At 47.1% G+C, this 17,629-nt stretch overlaps 1 protein-coding gene across 1 annotated transcript in view; it reads right to left on the bottom strand.

Annotated features, from left to right (window-relative positions):
* The window catches only part of LOC118889320 (OTU domain-containing protein 7A), a 382,992-nt gene that overhangs the window by 349,731 nt on the left and 15,632 nt on the right, over positions 1–17,629 (bottom strand). The gene's annotated exons all lie outside the window — the stretch shown is intronic.

Here is a 17,629-nt window from a genome sequence, read left to right as displayed (position 1 = left end):
CTGGTAGGCTCAGAATCTAGACCCCCCCCCCGCCTCTGTCCAGCCTGAACCAGAGGTACTTCGAGCATCCTGCCCTCTCACTGGGGCCCCACTGACCACACCAGTGTTGAGTGATGGGGAGCCGGACAAATATATGGGGGCTCAGGGGACAGAACCTAAAGTGCCCGAGGGTGTCATAAGTGACCCACAGGAAGGAGTGAGTGGTCCCTTGATCTCCAGATAGGCACACAACCATGATACTTTTAAAAGATTTTGGCAGAATACATATAACATACAACTTACCATTTTAACCACTTTTAAGTGTACAGTTCAGTGGCATTCAGTATATTGATACTGCCGTGCAACCGTCACCACCATACATCTCCAGAACTTCTGCATCTTCCCAAACTGAAACTCTATACCTCTTAAAAAACAATAACTCCCCTTTCTCTCCTTCCCCAGTGCCTGGCATCCACCATCTAGTTCCTGTCTCTATAAATGTGACTACTCTAGGGACCTCACTGAGTGTAATCACAGTATTTGTCCTGTTGTGACTGGCTTATTTCACTGAGCATAATGTCCTCGAGGTTCATCCATGTTCTAACAAGTGTCAGAACTTCCTTCCTTTTTAAGGCTAATACCTCATTTGATGCAAATACCACATTTCGTTTATCTGTTCATCTGTCAATGGACACTTGGTTTGTTTCCACCTTTTGCCTACTGTGAATAATGCTGCTATGAATATGGGTGTACAAATGTCTTTTAGAATCCTTGCTTTTACTTCTTTTGGGTACATACGCAGAAGGAGGATTGCTAGATCATATGGTAAATCTATTTTTATTTTTTTGAGGAACCACTGTACCTTATTCCAAAGCGGCTGTACCATTTTATACTCTCACCAGCAGTGCACAAGGGTTACAATTTTTACAAATCTTGGTCCCAACACTTGTTACTTTCTGAGGGTTTTTTGTTGGGGAGGGGATGATAGCCAGTCTAATAGCGGTGAGGTAATATCCTTAATACCTTTAAAAAAAAAGAAGCAATTCTATGCTCCTTTCCCACAGGAAAATAAAGGGAGCTTATTTACAGCATAATTTTCCAGCAGGGCTCAGAGCCTCACAGTCGGGAACTGAGGCAGAGAAGGTGGCCCAGGGGATAAAAGGGGGCCGTATCCCCAAATCGCCTGACTCTGAGGAGTCCCCTGCACGTATGCACATGAGGCTTGGCCAACATATATTTAATGCAAGTGAGTGTATAATTCCTAGATAACAGAAACGAAAGCAAGTTCTTTATGTTTAAGTGTTAAAGTTAATAAACAGAACATATTTACAAAAGAAGCAATTTCCGTTTGGAAAAATCTTTATTCAGGATTAATGGCTGCAGAAACATTCCCCCAAATGGGAATAAAATTGCAGCAAATTTTGTCCTTCCTATTTTAACTCCAAAATTATAGGAAAATATACATTCTGAGCACTGAAAGACCAATTCTTAGGAAATATATATTTATGCAAATTAAGCAATAAAACATATTTAAGTCAACACAAAATGTTATACTTAACAATTTCTTGACATTTTAAGAACTGGGCCAGTTTTAAATATCCTCAGAATTCCAGAGATATTAGAAATTATCAAATTTCTCACTTCTGTATTTTGAGTAAAATAGCTCATCACAAAGAATATTTTAACCTGTATTCTAAGTGAGTTTAGTTGGAAATTGTAGAAATCGGAGAATCAATCACAAACTTGGGAACAGCGAGTTCACTTTTCACAAGGCATGAAGAAAATGACCCTAGAAGCTTCCACATTGCTTTCGGGTGGACCCCCAACTCATCCCCATCCAGAGCCCCACATTCTTTGGGATCTTACAAATGTAACAGGAAGACCATGTGGGGCCTTCATTTTAGCTGCTGGTAAACTGCCTATAATGCTTTTTTCTGACTTGACTTTAAGGAGTATTTGCCCTTACAAGAGCAATTCTCTTTAGCTTTGTTTTTTAGCAGAGTTGTGATTCTAACAGCTTCACGTGTCCTAAAACCAGACAAAAATACAAGCAAGAATCAGGGGCATTTCCTTCCTCTGGGTTAAAACGATATAACAGATATAAGGACACTGTCCACAGCAAAGAGGTTCAGCAGTGAGGTGTGGTTTTGCCAGCTGCCTGGAACAGAATGAAAGCAGAAGAGGACAGACCAGGGGACTCTAGGGGCCAGTGCTGCTGTAAAGAGAGACAGCGGGGTGATGGCTGAGAGCTCTCTCCCAAGCAGGCCTCTTCCTGCTGATACCTGAAACCTCAGGGTGTTAACAGAGCTCTTCGGACCTTCTGTAGACCCATCATCTAATACAGGCACCGCAGATGACACCAGCACAAAGCTCACTGTGGTGGATCATTCAAGCAAAGCATGCAAGAGATAAACTCTGTTTCTACTTATACATCTGACCCAGGAGTATGTAAGACATACGATGTATCTGTAGTGCATGGGCACAAATTTAGGCAGCATCCTAAGAGGGTAATTGCAAATGGGACTGAGGTGGGAATACGTGGATGAGTAAGAATCTTTATGAATCATTAGACGCTGGCAAGAGAACGAAGTGAGATCACTGCAGAGTGTGAATGGGCCTTGGTGGTGCAGGGCACAAACTAGTCCTTGGAGGGGGGACTCCTGCCCAGGGCTGGACACCCTGATGCAGGCACCCATAAACACGAGAAAAAACACAAAATATTACACAAGGTCCGCCATCATGTTCACCTGCCAGGAAAAGACAACTGTCTTACATGAAATAAAACAACTGCTACAGAGTTTTGACATTCCTCTATTACTTCTGGTGCTTCTACCTAAATGAAAATGAGCAAGGTTCAAAGTACAGAAAAAATAAGGCAAAAATCTAGGGCCGCCAGATGAAAAACAGGTGTCTGGTTAAATATGAATTTCAGATAAACAATAAATGTTTTCTATAAGTATGTCCGATGCAATATTTGGGACAAACTTACATGAAAACATTATCCATTATTTATCTGAAATTCAAATTTAACTAGGCACCCTGTATTTCTGTTTGCTACATCTGACAACTATAAAGGAAGTATAAACTTGTTTGACCTTCCTGAAACCGTCTCTGCTGGTCACCGGATGCAATGGGCAAGCAATGTGGAACAAGGCAAAAATGTCACTGGGTTTTCACTGCAAATAGTAAGCCAGAGGCAGCCACGGCTGGCCATAATGGACAGGAAGTGCAGTTACTGTTTCATTATTTTTTAAATTATAGTTTCCTCTTTGTTCTCCAAACTGTCCTATTTTTTTGGATCTAGATTTAAATATTTAAATATTATATATATGAGTTGAGGTGACCAACTCAATACTTTCCTCGTGATCGCACTACTGCAAACCACCACCCCCCATACACACAAAAACCTTTTTTTTTTCCTCCCTGAAACCCAGCACTGTTTTACAATTTGCCTCTTATTCAAGACACACATTTCAGGCAAACTCCAAGGCTGACATTTGGCGCTGAAATGTTTAAATACTCTCCAATGCATAATTGTAGTACAGATGTTGTCTTTCACAATTCTCTCTGGGACAGGCTATTTCAGAACATGGAAGAGGTTACTTGTATAACCTTGTATAACTTAATTACTTTTCAATTCTTCTTAAGTATTTTGTTTTTCTTTTTTGCACTTTTCATGAATTTATACCATTTTAACTTGAGAATATCTAAAAAATATTTGCAGTGCAACATTTAACTCATGATTCCTTTCATAAAAAGGCTTACTAAGAAAAATATTATCAACTGATTTTATGAGGTCAGTACCACCATGATACCAAAACCAGTCAAAGACAGTACAAAAAAAGTACCAACACCCCTCATGAACAGAGAAACAACAAACCTCCACAAAATATTAGCAAACAAAAGCTAGTAATGTATAAAAAGAATTATACACTGTGACCAAGTGGGCTTTATTCCAGGGATACAAGGCTAGTTCAATATTCAAAAACCAAGCAATATAATCCACCATTTGAACAAGCTAAATATAAAAACCACATGGTCATATCGATTGCCTCAGAAAAACATTTGACAAAATCCAACATGCGCTCATGATAAAACAGTCAGCAACTAGGAATACAAGGGAACTTTCTCACACTAAGGGCATCTATGAAAACCCTACAGCTACTATCCTAATTGATGGCCAAAGATTAAATGCTTTCTCCTTAAGATCAGGAACAAGAAAGGATGTCTACTCTCACCATTGCCATTCAACACAGTATTAGTTCTAGCAAGTACAATAAGGTGTAAAAAGAAAATAAAAGGCATATAGGTTAAAAAAGAAGAAATAAAGCTCTTTACAGATAATGAAATAGTCTACACAGAAAATCCTAAGGAATCTACAGAAAATCTCCTAGAACTCAATGAATTCAGCAAGGTCACAGGATAAGAGATCAACATACAGATATCAACAGTGTTTCTACATACTAGAAATGCACATGTGGAAAGTGGATAAACACGATATGGTTTACAATCATTCAGATAAAATAAAATACTTAGGTGTCAACTGAACAAGCATGTATGGGATATATATTGAAATTTATGAAATGATGAAAGGAATCAAAGAAGACTGAAATAAATTGAGACAAAGCATGTTCATGGGTTAGAAGGCTCAACATAGTAAAGATGTTGATTCTATCCAAATTCCTACTAAAATCCCAGCAAGCTGTTTTTAATAGATATAGACAAGCTTATTCTAAAATATTTATGTAAAGGCAAAGGAACTGGAATAGCTAAAATAATTTTGAAAAAAAAGGAATGGGCTGAGTTATTTGTAGTGAGGTGGATGGACCTAGAGTCTGTCATACAGAGTGAAGTAAGTCAGAAAGAGAAAAACAAATACCGTATGCTAGCACATATATATGGAATCTAAGAGAAAAAAAAAAAAAGGTCATGAAGAACCTAGGGGCAAGACAGGAATAAAGACACAGACCTACTAGAGAATGGACTTGAGGATATGGGGAGGGGGAGGGGTAAGCTGGGACAAAATGAGAGAGTGGCATGGACATATATACACTACCAAACGTAAAATAGATAGCTAGTGGGAAGCAGCCGCATAGCACAGGCAGATCAGCTCGGTGGTTTGTGACCACCTAGAGGGGTGGGATAGGGAGGGTGGGAGGGAGGGAGATGCAAGAGGGAAGAGATATGGGAACATATGTATATGTATAACTGATTCACTTTGTTATAAAGCAGAAACTAACACACCATTGTAAAGCAATTATACTCCAATAAAGATGTTAAAATAAATAAATAAATAAATAAATAAATAAATAATAAGGAAAAAAAAAAGAATGGGAATGGGAAGAGAGGCATCACTGTACTTGAGACGAGGGCTTACCATAATGCTGCAGTAATCCACACAGTGAAGTATTAGCAGAAAGCAGACAAGCAGGTCAGTGGAACAGAAACAAAAACAAAACAAAACAGAAACAGACCCACGCAAGTACAGCCAACTGATTCTGACAACGGTGAAAATACAGTTCAATGGAGGAAGGCTCATCTTTTCAACCAGGAGTGCTGGGGCAATTGGACATGCACAGGCAGAACACTGAAATTCCACCTAAACATCACACCTGAACAAATTAACTCAAATGGATCAAAGATACAAATGTAAAATGTAAAACTATAAAATTTTAGAAGAACATAGGAAATCTTCAGGAGCTAGCCTAGGTGAAAAGTTCTTAGACATGACACCAATAGCTAAAAATAATAAATTAGACTTCATCAAAATTAAAAACAGAAACAAAAACAACTTTTGTTCTGCAGAAAACCCTATAATAGAGCTCAAGCTTAGACATCACTACCTCAGCCACCGGCACATCCCCCAGGGGTCAGGCCAGACCTTGGCACCACTTGCACATCATCCTCTGTCTCACATCTGTCCACCTCATCCCACCGACCAGATGCCAAAGCCAGGCCTCTCTCCACCTCTATCACACGAGTCTAAACTGTCCTCAACCCTCTCTAGGACCTGCAGGGCTGTGAGACCTCAGTGATCCCAAGGACCCCTCCCCACTGCTCCTCAGTGATCTGGAGGACCCCCACCATCCTAATTGAGCTCCAGGGTCCTCCCTTATAATCGATTCCCCGCACCCTCCACAATCCATTCAACAGCCAGAGAGACTTTTGTCAAATGCACATCCGATCACGATCCAGACCTGATTCTTTGAGATCCCAAAACATTAAAGCAGATTTGACGGATCAGGTGACCCAACAGCTGAACTGGGGTGGGAGGTGCATGAGGCTGGGTGTGCTGCCCTCCCAGCCAGTGTCTGTGTGCTCCCAAGGGCACGGCTGGTGGGCGTCCAGGCCCCCTCTAGCTAGAGCATGGCTTTAAGCACAATGTTGAGGCCGGCAGCATCCCCTCCCCTCCTCCCCCTGGCCAGCAGCCGCCACCGGGGACCATGCTGCTTTCTACAGTGGGTGGGCACTAGCCTGAATGCTGGATGTCCCCACCCTGCAGCGACAAAGCCACCCAGTGGCGGCCACTTTGGGGAGCAGGACCTCCCATTCACGTGCTGTTCCTTCTTCTGCCATTGCTGGTAGCAAGACTGCCAGCACATTGAGGGTCCCTGGACCACACAACAAAGAATGACCAACGGGATGAGGGCTCAAAGGGATTTTAATTTGAACTCCGAAGGGAATACACCATCATCTGAGGCTCTGAAATAGTGGAGTCAAACATGTCCCCAAAGACACACCCCTTCCTGAAGGCAGCGCCGGCCCTGCTTAGCACAGGCATGGAGTCTGACCGCAGGCCTGGGGGGTCACGGGGGCACACTCGGGGCTGACACCCAGCCTTTATATCCAACCACATGCCAGGGGAACTTACCATCACCAGTCACCGTGACGGTGTTTCAAAACTGTAAGCACACATGAATTTGAAATTTAGGGCACATGGTTGGATATAAAGGCCAAGGAAGAAGCTCCACCCCGTGTCTCTGTAGCCCTGGTCCAACACCTGGTTTCTTGCTACCAGAGTGAGGAACTGGCGTGTCTCCTGCAGGATTCTTAGGAAGAACAAAAGTGTCCACATCCATGAAAAAAACTGACCTGGGATCACTGACTGTGAGATGTAGACTCTCACATCAAGGCTGGGATCCTCACGCATTAATTAAAAGTCTTAATCGCTTGACTGGGAGTGATATGATTTGTATCACTAACATAGATACAAAATGATAAATGACACAGGAAGTTGCTTTATTTAACCAAAAAAAACCAATTTAGGGGTCATTTTTTCCTTGTTTTATGTTTTTAGCTCTTTAACTTGGTCAGAACTGAACTAAACTATTTGCACAAAATAAAATCTCTTTTGATAATAAAACTAACTAATTTTTAACTGGTATTCACCATTAAAGATTTCAAGATACAGGTGGCAGTTTCTGAAACAATTTTACAGAATATTCAACAGTCACAGCGCAAAGTTCACTCTGCAAACAACAGAAGTCTGTTTTTTATTAGAACCATCAAAGGTAATTTTGAAGGTTATCAAGCGTCCTTTAATGACAGACATACCATGAAGTTAACTAGACTATTTCTCTATTTATTTCTTCCTTTCATAGACACCAGTAGTTTTGGAAAATACGCTTTTAACTATCAGGCTTCAGAAAATACCACACACGAACAGGAAAGGTTAAAATCTATACTACTGCCAAATGTTCTCAAACATTTAGATTTCACATGACTCGACCGACTATATCCCATTACCTCAATTTCCTCAAATAACTTTTTAGAATCGGTACAAACTAGCACATAAAGGGATACCCAAAATGACGGGCTTGTGATGGTTTCACACTGGTGGGACCACCAGTCCTGTACCATCACCTGTGCTAGACGGAGGTGTAAAGGCTCCCCTCTGCCAAGCCCAAAGGAGTCAGTTGCTTAGGTCGCTATTAAAGGTCGCTGTAAAATACAGTACCACCTTTCAATTTTCTGCTTGATAAATAGAGGAGGGGGCTGCAGTGTAGCAGAGTATCATGGGGTTTGTGCCAGAAGATGTGGGCCAGGCCCCCTTTTCTTATTAGTCAAGTTGAGACCCTGGGCCACATACTTAACTTGAACCTTGGTTTCATCATCTGTGACAAGAGGGTAACCCTGTCCCTGCTCCCCCACCTCAGAGGGTGTGGAGGTGATGCTGACCGAAGCCTGGGTTAAGTCATGAGGTGCCCAGGACATGACACATGCGTGGCGGGTTTCCTTAGCACCCAGGGCCATCCTGAGACAGAGCTTAATACAAGTGCAGCCTCTGCAGCACGTGACAAGCAGTGATAACGTGGCGGGCCCACCCTGCCTCTGCCCGTCCACGGGGAGTAAGGGGACATGATTCAGCCCCTTACCCAGAGTTGGTTTGTCAGGGCAGGACATGCCCTGTTGGTGGATGACATCACCTGAGCACAGTGAGAAAAGGTTACGTGAGCCGCACAGCAGACAGGGGGATACCAATTGCTCATTTAAGTGCAGAATCCACCTCTGTAAAGACCAGTTCTCCCCTCTCAGATGTCTGAGAATAAATGCTGACTAAAGTGCCTTTGGATTCTTACCTGAACCCACGTCAATCCAAAATACACTCTATTGCCATCAGGGCTTATTCTCTCTGCCTGGGAAACCTCAGTCTGGCCTCTACCTGCCGGGCAGAGTGCATTTTGGGGAAGCCGGAGGGTCTCCTAAACTGAAGCTCTGCAGTCCCGTGACCCAGCACTTTCACCCCCAGGTGTGCTCCCAACAGAAATGCAGCCGAATGTCCAGCAAAAGACATGGTCCAGGATGGCCCCCTGCTCCAAGAGCCCACCCTGCAAACCCCCCAACACCCATCAGCAGGGAATGTCACCTGTTCACACGGCACTGGGAATGAACTAGCAACAGTGACACACGGGGACCTGGACGGACCCCACAAACACCCCAAGGAGCCGAAGGGGCTGGAGGAAGAACACGCGCTGTGGGGTCTCACAGACGGGAAGCGCAGCAGCCACGCGGGTGTGTGGCATGAGATGTGGGGGCAGCGGTGGCCCGGGGGGCGGTGTGATCACAGGCACGTGCTCAGTTTGTGTGTGCGCTTATGCCGTGCACCTTTCTGTGTGAGGCTACACTTGCACAAAATGCTGCAAGTCAGGGAGAGGGGACGGTTCTCTCATCCGCTCCCAGGAGTTGGTTTTGTCAGGCAGGCAAGAGGACAGATGTCCTCAGCCAGTAGTGAGGACAAGTCCTGGGGGACTCACTGTGCCCCCTGCCCTCTGAGGGCCAGTTTCAGCAGAGATTGTGCCATGGGGTCAGGGGGTGCGGGGCAAGAGGACCCTCCACAGGCCAGGAATTAAGGCCATTTAATCAGATTGCAAATGCACTCCGTATCCTGACAAGATTCGTGACTCTCTCCAAATTTACAGTGAGTCACCTGTGATCTTGTCAAAACTGTGACAAAACCCTGACCTACTTAGTGCTGGGAAAGCGCCTGGAAATGACATCGCCGCTTCCCTATTTAAAGCATGTCTCTCATGACTGAAGCAAGAACGGAACAAAAGAAAACCCCCAATTCATCGCGTTCCAAAAGATGGGTTTACCTTTGCTACCTGTCCCCAAAGATCCCAAACAATAATGCAATATGAATTGCAACGAACACTCCTGGTACCCATAGGGGAGGTCTGAGATGCTGCTGGGTGCGTGTCCAACCTCAAAATGCAGCTGTGCAGACCTCACTGGATAAAGGAAACAAAGAGAGGAAGGCCAACCAGGCCTGGCCGCCCTGCACTGCCCCCCAGGATCACCCTCCTGACAGCCAAGGGAGACCACGCCCTAGAAAAGCGCCTCGGACACAGGGAAGCCAATCTCACCCATATCCTGGGGGGATTTGTCTTGGAAGCTTTCATCTTCCATGTGACAAGAATTTTTAAAATGGTTTCTTCAAAAATGAAAACCACAATCGAGCCTTCATTAACCTGGTCTCTCTAAAACACATTCTGACAGTGATTTTTTTTCTACCTGTACTATGTTTCCAGCTCTTCCTTTAAAAATTTACAACTTAAGAGTCAGACAAAGACAAACACCATATGCTATCACTTATATGTGGAATCTAAAATATGATACAAATTAACTCAGCTACAAAACAGAAACAGACTCACAGACATAGAAAACAAACCTATGTTTACCAAAGGGGAAAGGGGCAGGGGAGAGATAAATTAGGAGTTTGGGATTAACAGATACACACTATTATATATAAAATAAACAACAAGGTCCTACTGTACAGCACAGGGAATTATATTCAATATGCTGTAACAAACCATAATGGAAAAGAATATGAAAAAAAATTTACAACTTAAAATGAAAGTGGGTACCATGTCCACTTGACAGGTTCACAGCAGGCAATGGTCACATTTCCTGCGAACATCTGCAGCAGCATCGCAGATGGGCCCTTGCTGGGCTTGATGACTACGCACAAACCCTGGCTGTGTCACAGTAATCCTTTTTGGCCTGTTTATTTATTTATTTCTGTCTTATGACTCAAACAAAATAGTTTAAGGACTAGCAGGGCCAGCCTGTCACAATCAATGTGCAGCCCAGGAACCACCTCCATCCTGTGCGGGGTGGGCTCTGAGCTCACACCAAAGTGCCTTCGATGACCTGGGATGCCCCGGAGTCACGGAGGCTCCAGCTAACACATGGCCTGTGTGAGGACCGCCCTGCCAGGCCGGTGAGTGGGATACACCCTGGAGCTTTCAAATCAAATCCTCTCTGTGAGGTCCAGCAAAACCTCCAAGGACACACTCACTGTGATGGGAAATCTGAAAACCAGGGCAGGACAATGACCCTTCATCACCTCTTCATCGTCTGGAAACATCTTTCACAACCTCCCAGAGGACCTGAGCTTTCCTCTACCCTCGGACCCTGAGCCAGGGCCATGAGGACGGGGGTGGGGGGATGGTCCCACTGTTGCCTCCTCCACAGCCTCTGCTTCTCTGGACCCCGCAGGCAGAGGCTGCCCTGGTGGCCCAGCCACCCACACCATGGCACAAAATGCAACAGAAAAGGAAACCAAGAATCACAAACAGTTCCACAGCCCCCTGACACAGCTGCATCTGCCTGTCTCCCCCAGGTCCTGACACACAGCCCAGGGGCTCTCAGAACATCTGATTCCACAGACCATAGAGGGTCCCCCCAAAGGTTAAGGATTCATATAGAAACTTTGTTTTGTTAAGTAAGAAATATTAAATTCCAAATTAAACCCTCCCAACCTTGCACAAGGGTAAGAGCTAGTACCAGGTAGACAGGTGGGCCCCACGGAAGGAGGACTGAGGCAAGGTCTGCCCTGCTCTGTGGGCACGGCACTTACACACGTCCTGCAGGTACACTTGGGCCCTGCTCACCAACCAGGGCGCCATCCGTGGCCTCACTGTCCCCGTGAGCCAGAGGCGAGGTCACCACTTACCGCGCGGCACACATGGGAGCCCGGAGACCCTGCTTCCCTGCAGCGAGCCAGGCATCCAGTCTCCCCTGCATAGCCTGCAGGAGGCTGCTCCTCAGTGCTGGGCTCCCGAGAGATCCCACAGATATGGTGGCTCCTTGCCATCCAAACACCTGCCTGTCCCCATCTTACTGCTTGTTTTACAATCATAATAGTAATCTTACAAAGCAGGATCCTTTGATATGTCAGCCTTCCCCATGGCACAGGGCCCTGGGCATCCCCTCACCTGCCCTGGACAGCGTACCCCTGAGCCCTGACATGTGCACACACCTTGTCCCACCCTGGGCCTCTCTCTCGAGGGAGGTGAACAGGAGAGGTCGCTGAGCGGCACGAGGCCTGGGGCTCCGTTCCGTTCTCCTGCCCATGCTCAGCCCCAGCTTTCCAGCAGGCAGGTGAATGTGTGTGCACCCGCGAAATCAGCCACCTTCCCGATCCTTTGCCCTCGTGAAGCTGGCTGCACGCTGGCTCTGACCACACGACATGCCCCAGGGGGGACAGGGGAGCCAGTTTAGCAGGATAACCACGCCTGGCACCTATTACAAATCCTGAGACCTTGGGCAAACACCCACTGTGAGGGATGTGGCCTGCCTGGGAGTCCTCGACTGTCCAGTGCTCTTCCCACCAGGCCCCTCCTAGCATCTCTGGAGACACCTCTTCCCTTACGGCACCTCCTATCCCTCCACACTGATGTGTCAGGACCCCAGGCTCTAACCTGGTCCTACACACAGTGAGAAAGGGCCTGCATAGGGGCAGAGAGGCCAGTGCTCTGAGTGCAGCGATAGAGGCCAGCAGACCTTTGGGGCACTGGTGGATCTCCCCCCCGGAGGAGGAGGAGGAGGGAGGGGAGGAGGAGGGAGAAGAGGAGGAGGAGGAGGGGGAAGAGGAGGGGGAGGAGGAGGGCGGGGAGGAGGAGGGAGGGGAGGAGGAGGGAGGGGAGGAGGAGGGAGAAGAGGAGGGGGAGGAAGGGGAAGAGGAGGGGGAGGATGAGAGGGAGGACGAGTGAGACGGGGAGGGGAGGAAGGGGAGGAGGAGGAGGGGGAGGAAGAAGAGGGGGAGGAGGAGGGGGAAGAGGACGAGGAGAAGGAGGAGGGGGAAGGTGGAGGAGCCCGGGGGCTCCAGCACACAGCTGGGCGCACAGTCCTGGGGCTGCTCGGGAGGCAGCTGTCAGGGCCGCAGCCCCAGGGGTGTGGGATCCAGGCTGCTCCCTTCGGCTCCTCTCCACTGGTGCGGGCTCTACCTCCTGCAGGACTGGGTCTCCGGCCTCCTGCCCCTACAGCCCTGCTGCTCCTGTCCACTCTCCCAGAGGCCCACCCACTGTTGGTCGCAGTCCCTGCGGCCTCTCTCCAGCTCCTGCCTTCTGGGTCTCTCCTGTCATTCCCAGGTGCCTGACTTCTTCCATATTCCCCAATTCAAATCCCCAAGAATCCTGATCTCTGGAATCTGAGCCACACAACCTCTCCCGGTGCTGAGCTCGTCCCACTGGGCTGTGGGCAGCTGCTATTCTGTCTATGGCCCAGACTGTCCTTTAACTTCCTTTGGTGGAGGCCCGTGGAGGAAGGATGTGGAATCATAAACTCCTTGGGTACACTGTTACCAACTAAGCTCAGAAAGCTGGTATGATCGTGTGTGAAAGAGACCAGAGTAAAATCACCCAGGTGGCCCCCTGAAAACCAGAAGAACAGGACTAAAAGGAGGGCTCTGGCAGCGGCATCAGGAACAGGAACAGGCCACCTGTTCGTGTGTGTGGTGACCTGCCACGCTGTGCTGGATGACCCATCATCTGACCTGGAGCATGTCCCCTGCAGGGCCACGCACCCAGCCCTCAGGAGCCCACGATCGATCCGTTATCGTTCACCGACTACAGCACGCTCAGCCCATGCAGTGTCACGTAGCCGTGGGGACCTCAGTTTAAGGCTATTTACTAATGTGGAAAAGGCTCAAGAAATAATGCCAAGTGAAGAGGAAAACAAAACCAGAGGAAAAATTCTTTGCACATGATTACTTCTTCTCCAGTGGGTATTTTTCCAAAGGTATTTGTTACTTTTGGGAGAAAGCAAGTCTTTAGACACAATGTCTGTTGAATGAATGAGATGACACAAAGCCAAGGGCAGCACAATTTTGCAAAAAATTAAATGCAGAAACGGAGTCAATAAAATGCCGAGGGTCGCCCCACCGCTCCTGGCCTGGAGGGGACACTGCAGAGCCCTCCCTGCCCTCCTGCCAAGCTACGATGAGGAAGCGGGGTGCCCAGCAGGTCTGCCAACCCTTCCGGATGGACCAGGCTGCACTGAACGAGCCGTGTGTGTCAGGGCAGCAGAGGTGGTCAGACTACAGAGGAAGTTCAAGATGTAACAGGGACACCTGGGGACATTTTACATAAATGCACGACCACTTTAAACCTTCCAGGAGTAAATACAGTTACCCCTCAGTATCCATGGAAGGTTGGTTCCAGGACTCCTGAGGATACCAAAATCCACAGATGCTCAAGTCCCTTATATAAAATGGTGTCATATTTGCAAATAACTCACTGCACATCCTCCCCTATTCTTTATATCATCCTTAGATTACTTATAATACCTAATACAATGTAAATGCTATGTAAATAGCTGCCAGAGTACAATTAATTCAAGTTTTGCGTTTTGGAACTTTCTGGAATATTTCTTACAACATCATTGATTGTGGTTGGTTACATGCATGAATGCCAAACCTGAGGATACAGAGGGCCGACTGTACAGGTGATCGGAGACTTGGGCTCCCGAGACAGTGCTGCCTCGTTCCCAACGCACAGCAGAACAGTGTCCAGAGCAGGACGGTGGCACACACTTGCCCACCACTGAGCATACGATGGAAATGAATGAAGCATGCAAGAACATGTCAGAGCACGATGGGTGCTCTCCTCCACTGAGTACAACAAATGATGGTCCCACCCTTTACGACCAGGAGAAGGAGGCTACTTGTGAAGACCCCAGGTCACAGTGACGTGGTAATGAGTGCTACACTCCAGGGAAGCAACAAAATGACCTCAGGCTCCCAAATCTAATATGTGTTTGTGTGTGGGGGAGGTACTGCAAGGCTTTATGGGGGAACTAACAGTGCAAGGGCTTGCAACACAGCTAAGTCCCTTCTTTTGGAAATCTAAAGAGCTCTTCAAATGTCATGACCATGAAAAGCATGGTCACCATGAGGAGGCATCCCGTGGGTGAGATGCACTAACACACGAAGGCTGGCAGCCCGCCTTTTGGGAGCTCCTGGGAGAGCACACATTCTGTGATGTAGGGCACAGTTCACAGGTGCTGTGAGCGAGGAAACCGTAAAAGGCATCATAGGAGAGGCAGGGGTTGGCACTGGAAGGGAGGGCTCTGCATCCAGGGAAGGGCAGGGGAGCCAGCAACCAAGATGTGCCAAGAGAGCCATGTGGTGCACCTGGGACAAGGGGGCGGGGGTGGACCAGTCTGCCTGGGGGGAGTGTCTAACCCTGAACTTCAAGTAATGGTTCCCCAGCTCTAGGCAATACTCTAAAATGCTTTGTGCTTTTTGTTTTTTTAAGTTTTCTATAGTTAAAACCTCAGATAACATCCACATAACAGGCTCAAGAATACTCCAGCCATCAGTGTATGGACTGCCTTCCTCCTTTCTCTGCACTGACTCAGCACTGATTCCTGAGGTATCTTGTGCTCTTCTACACCCAATGCTTTGCATTTGATCATGTTGATATGATAAAAAGAAGCAAAGAAGCTTCCAGAAAATGCAGCAGGCTCAGTTGAGAAAGGCCTGCCAGTCCTTTGCCTCTGTACAGCAGACAGAGCCCGCCGATGGGGGCCAACATTGCTCTAGCCACCACAGGGCACTCTCAGGAAACCGCTCACCAGGCATTCCCAAGCCTCGGCACACAAACGTACTGGCCATTGCCCTGTCCTTTAGTGGTTCCACTCTCCAAGCTGGTCCCAACTTCAGAGTGAGCCACCCATTCAACAGGTGAACAGGATCTGTGTCTTGTGACCAGTCCTGTCCTGACGCCTCACCCACTGCATCCCTGCCACATACAAAGTACTTCCACAGCCCTCACTGTAGGTTGCATGACAAACCGATGAAGGGCAAAGGCTCAGAGGGCACTCAGCTCAGACAGCCACCGTCTCCAAAACCACCAACCCGAGGAGCTGACACGCAAGGTGACCCTGGACTCACAGCCCCCTGGAGACCTGACAGAAGCAAATACAATCTCACTGGCCAGATGCACCCACCCTAATGCCAAGCAAAGAAGAGGCTGCAATCAAGTGAGGAAACACAAGAAGAAGCGACTCCCCAAGAACAGGGCCAGCAGACCCAGCAAACAGTAACATCAGACAAAAACCCCCAACTCACCACCACCAAGAAGTTCAGGTAACAAATTATGATTCAGAGACCATAACATACTGTTTTAAATGATGGATTCAAGCACTTCTTAAAGTGACCAAAACCCTAAGTAAACAATATGATACCTTTTAAAAAGACCAAGGATATGGGAAATTAAGAGAATTTATGGAAATGAGCAACAGAATCACAGAAACCAAAAACCAAGTGGCTGGTCTTTACAGTGGGTTTGATGTGGGTTGGGCAGAGAGCAGATTAGCCAAGTGGAAGGCAGCACTGAGGAAAGCCCTTAGATGAAGGCATAATGCAAGAGAATTGCTGAAAAATCAGAATGATGGAACAAAAAGGACCAATAAATGACAAACTGAGAGAGGAAGGAAGAGAGGGAAGTGGTAATAGGCAATCTTTGGAGAGCTAAAAGCTAATGTCATGGAACTGATCCCAGCATGAATCATCCCTGGGGGAGGCCCAGAGGAGCAGGCAAAAGGATAGCTCATTCTCTCATCTTCCCAGGTGTCCAAAGAAGCTTCAGGAAGACTACAAGGCTACGTTCCCCGAGGTCTCACACATTCTGGTTGTACAGGTGACCCCGGGATGTGGTCCTTCTCAAGTATCAGGTACATTTTGTCCTTCCTCCACATTGGCGACAGCACAGTGATCATTTCACCTGATTCTTGAGTGCTGCTGACCTTCTGTCTACAGGGATGCAGGGCTTGGCCCTGCTGGCCTCTCTGAAGCCGTGGTCCACCAGCTACTCATCCCCATGACTCACAACCCTGTGGACCCTACAAACCGGAAGGCAGGCAGAGAAAAAGAAAAATATTTAAAGACTCCAGTTTACTATCTTTTTAGTGCCTGGTGGATTTCTCTCCCAGCAACTGAAGACGTGAGCATGGGCATTCCCCTCCTTGTACGCTGCTTGGCTGGCAGGCACCCCAGGGGCAACAAGCTGGAGGGCCTCTGTGCGCATAGGGCAGCCCAGAGTAGGTCTGGCTGGGGCAAAATCCTCACGAACTCTCATTCCTCAGGATCTAGGGCTTCCTACTTTTAAGTTGCCATGGCTTTTAAAAGACAGAAAAACACTGCAAAACTAAGGGCTATTAACACACAACTATTTAAAATTGAATATTTAAAACGAACATATCTTAGATTACTCCCAAGTAAGCTGTTCCAAACATATTTGGAGCCAACAGATTTACGCACACAAAGAACCTGTAAAAGAATGCAAAAAGTTCATAAGCTTCAACTCAGCCCAACAAAGTGCGTGCACACCTCCTGGCACAGAACAGGTCAACTGTGAAGGCGGCTTGTGCTTCATAAGACAGACAAATAGCATTCCAGGTGCCCCCAGCCCGGCTCAGCGGCCAAGTGGGGATGAAAGGTGACACCCGTCTCACAGGATGGCTGTGAAATTTAAACCAGATAATGTCGGAAAAACACATGGCAATCACTGGAGGCTATTCTACTGTTTATGGATTACAGCATTAATGTAATATTCATTAGTGATTAAAGCAGCAAGTGTTCATTCAAGGCTTTATTGATTAACGTCTAAAAGGCCACATAGATTTCTGAGATACAGGCAGTGAGTCCAAGGCTGCTGGGGCGTGGCAGGGGCGGGATCAGGCCTCAGAGGTAAGGGAGGCTTGGGTCAGATATCCAGTGTGGCACTTGTCTGCCTCCTTCCCCCAGGCTGCTAGCAGGGGAGGCCTGGGGGCCCTCAGAAAGGCCAGATCTTTCTACAATAGCTTGTCTTATCTAAACGAAGGGCTTTTATGAAAAAGTGTTCTGGAGTAAAACAAAAGCTCTTCT

Source organism: Balaenoptera musculus, chromosome 2 (genome assembly GCF_009873245.2).
Source record: "Balaenoptera musculus isolate JJ_BM4_2016_0621 chromosome 2, mBalMus1.pri.v3, whole genome shotgun sequence".
Classification (NCBI taxonomy): Eukaryota; Metazoa; Chordata; class Mammalia; order Artiodactyla; family Balaenopteridae; genus Balaenoptera; species Balaenoptera musculus.
The sequence above is the reverse complement of the archived record's forward strand: the minus strand, read 5'-3'. Positions and strand labels throughout refer to the sequence as shown.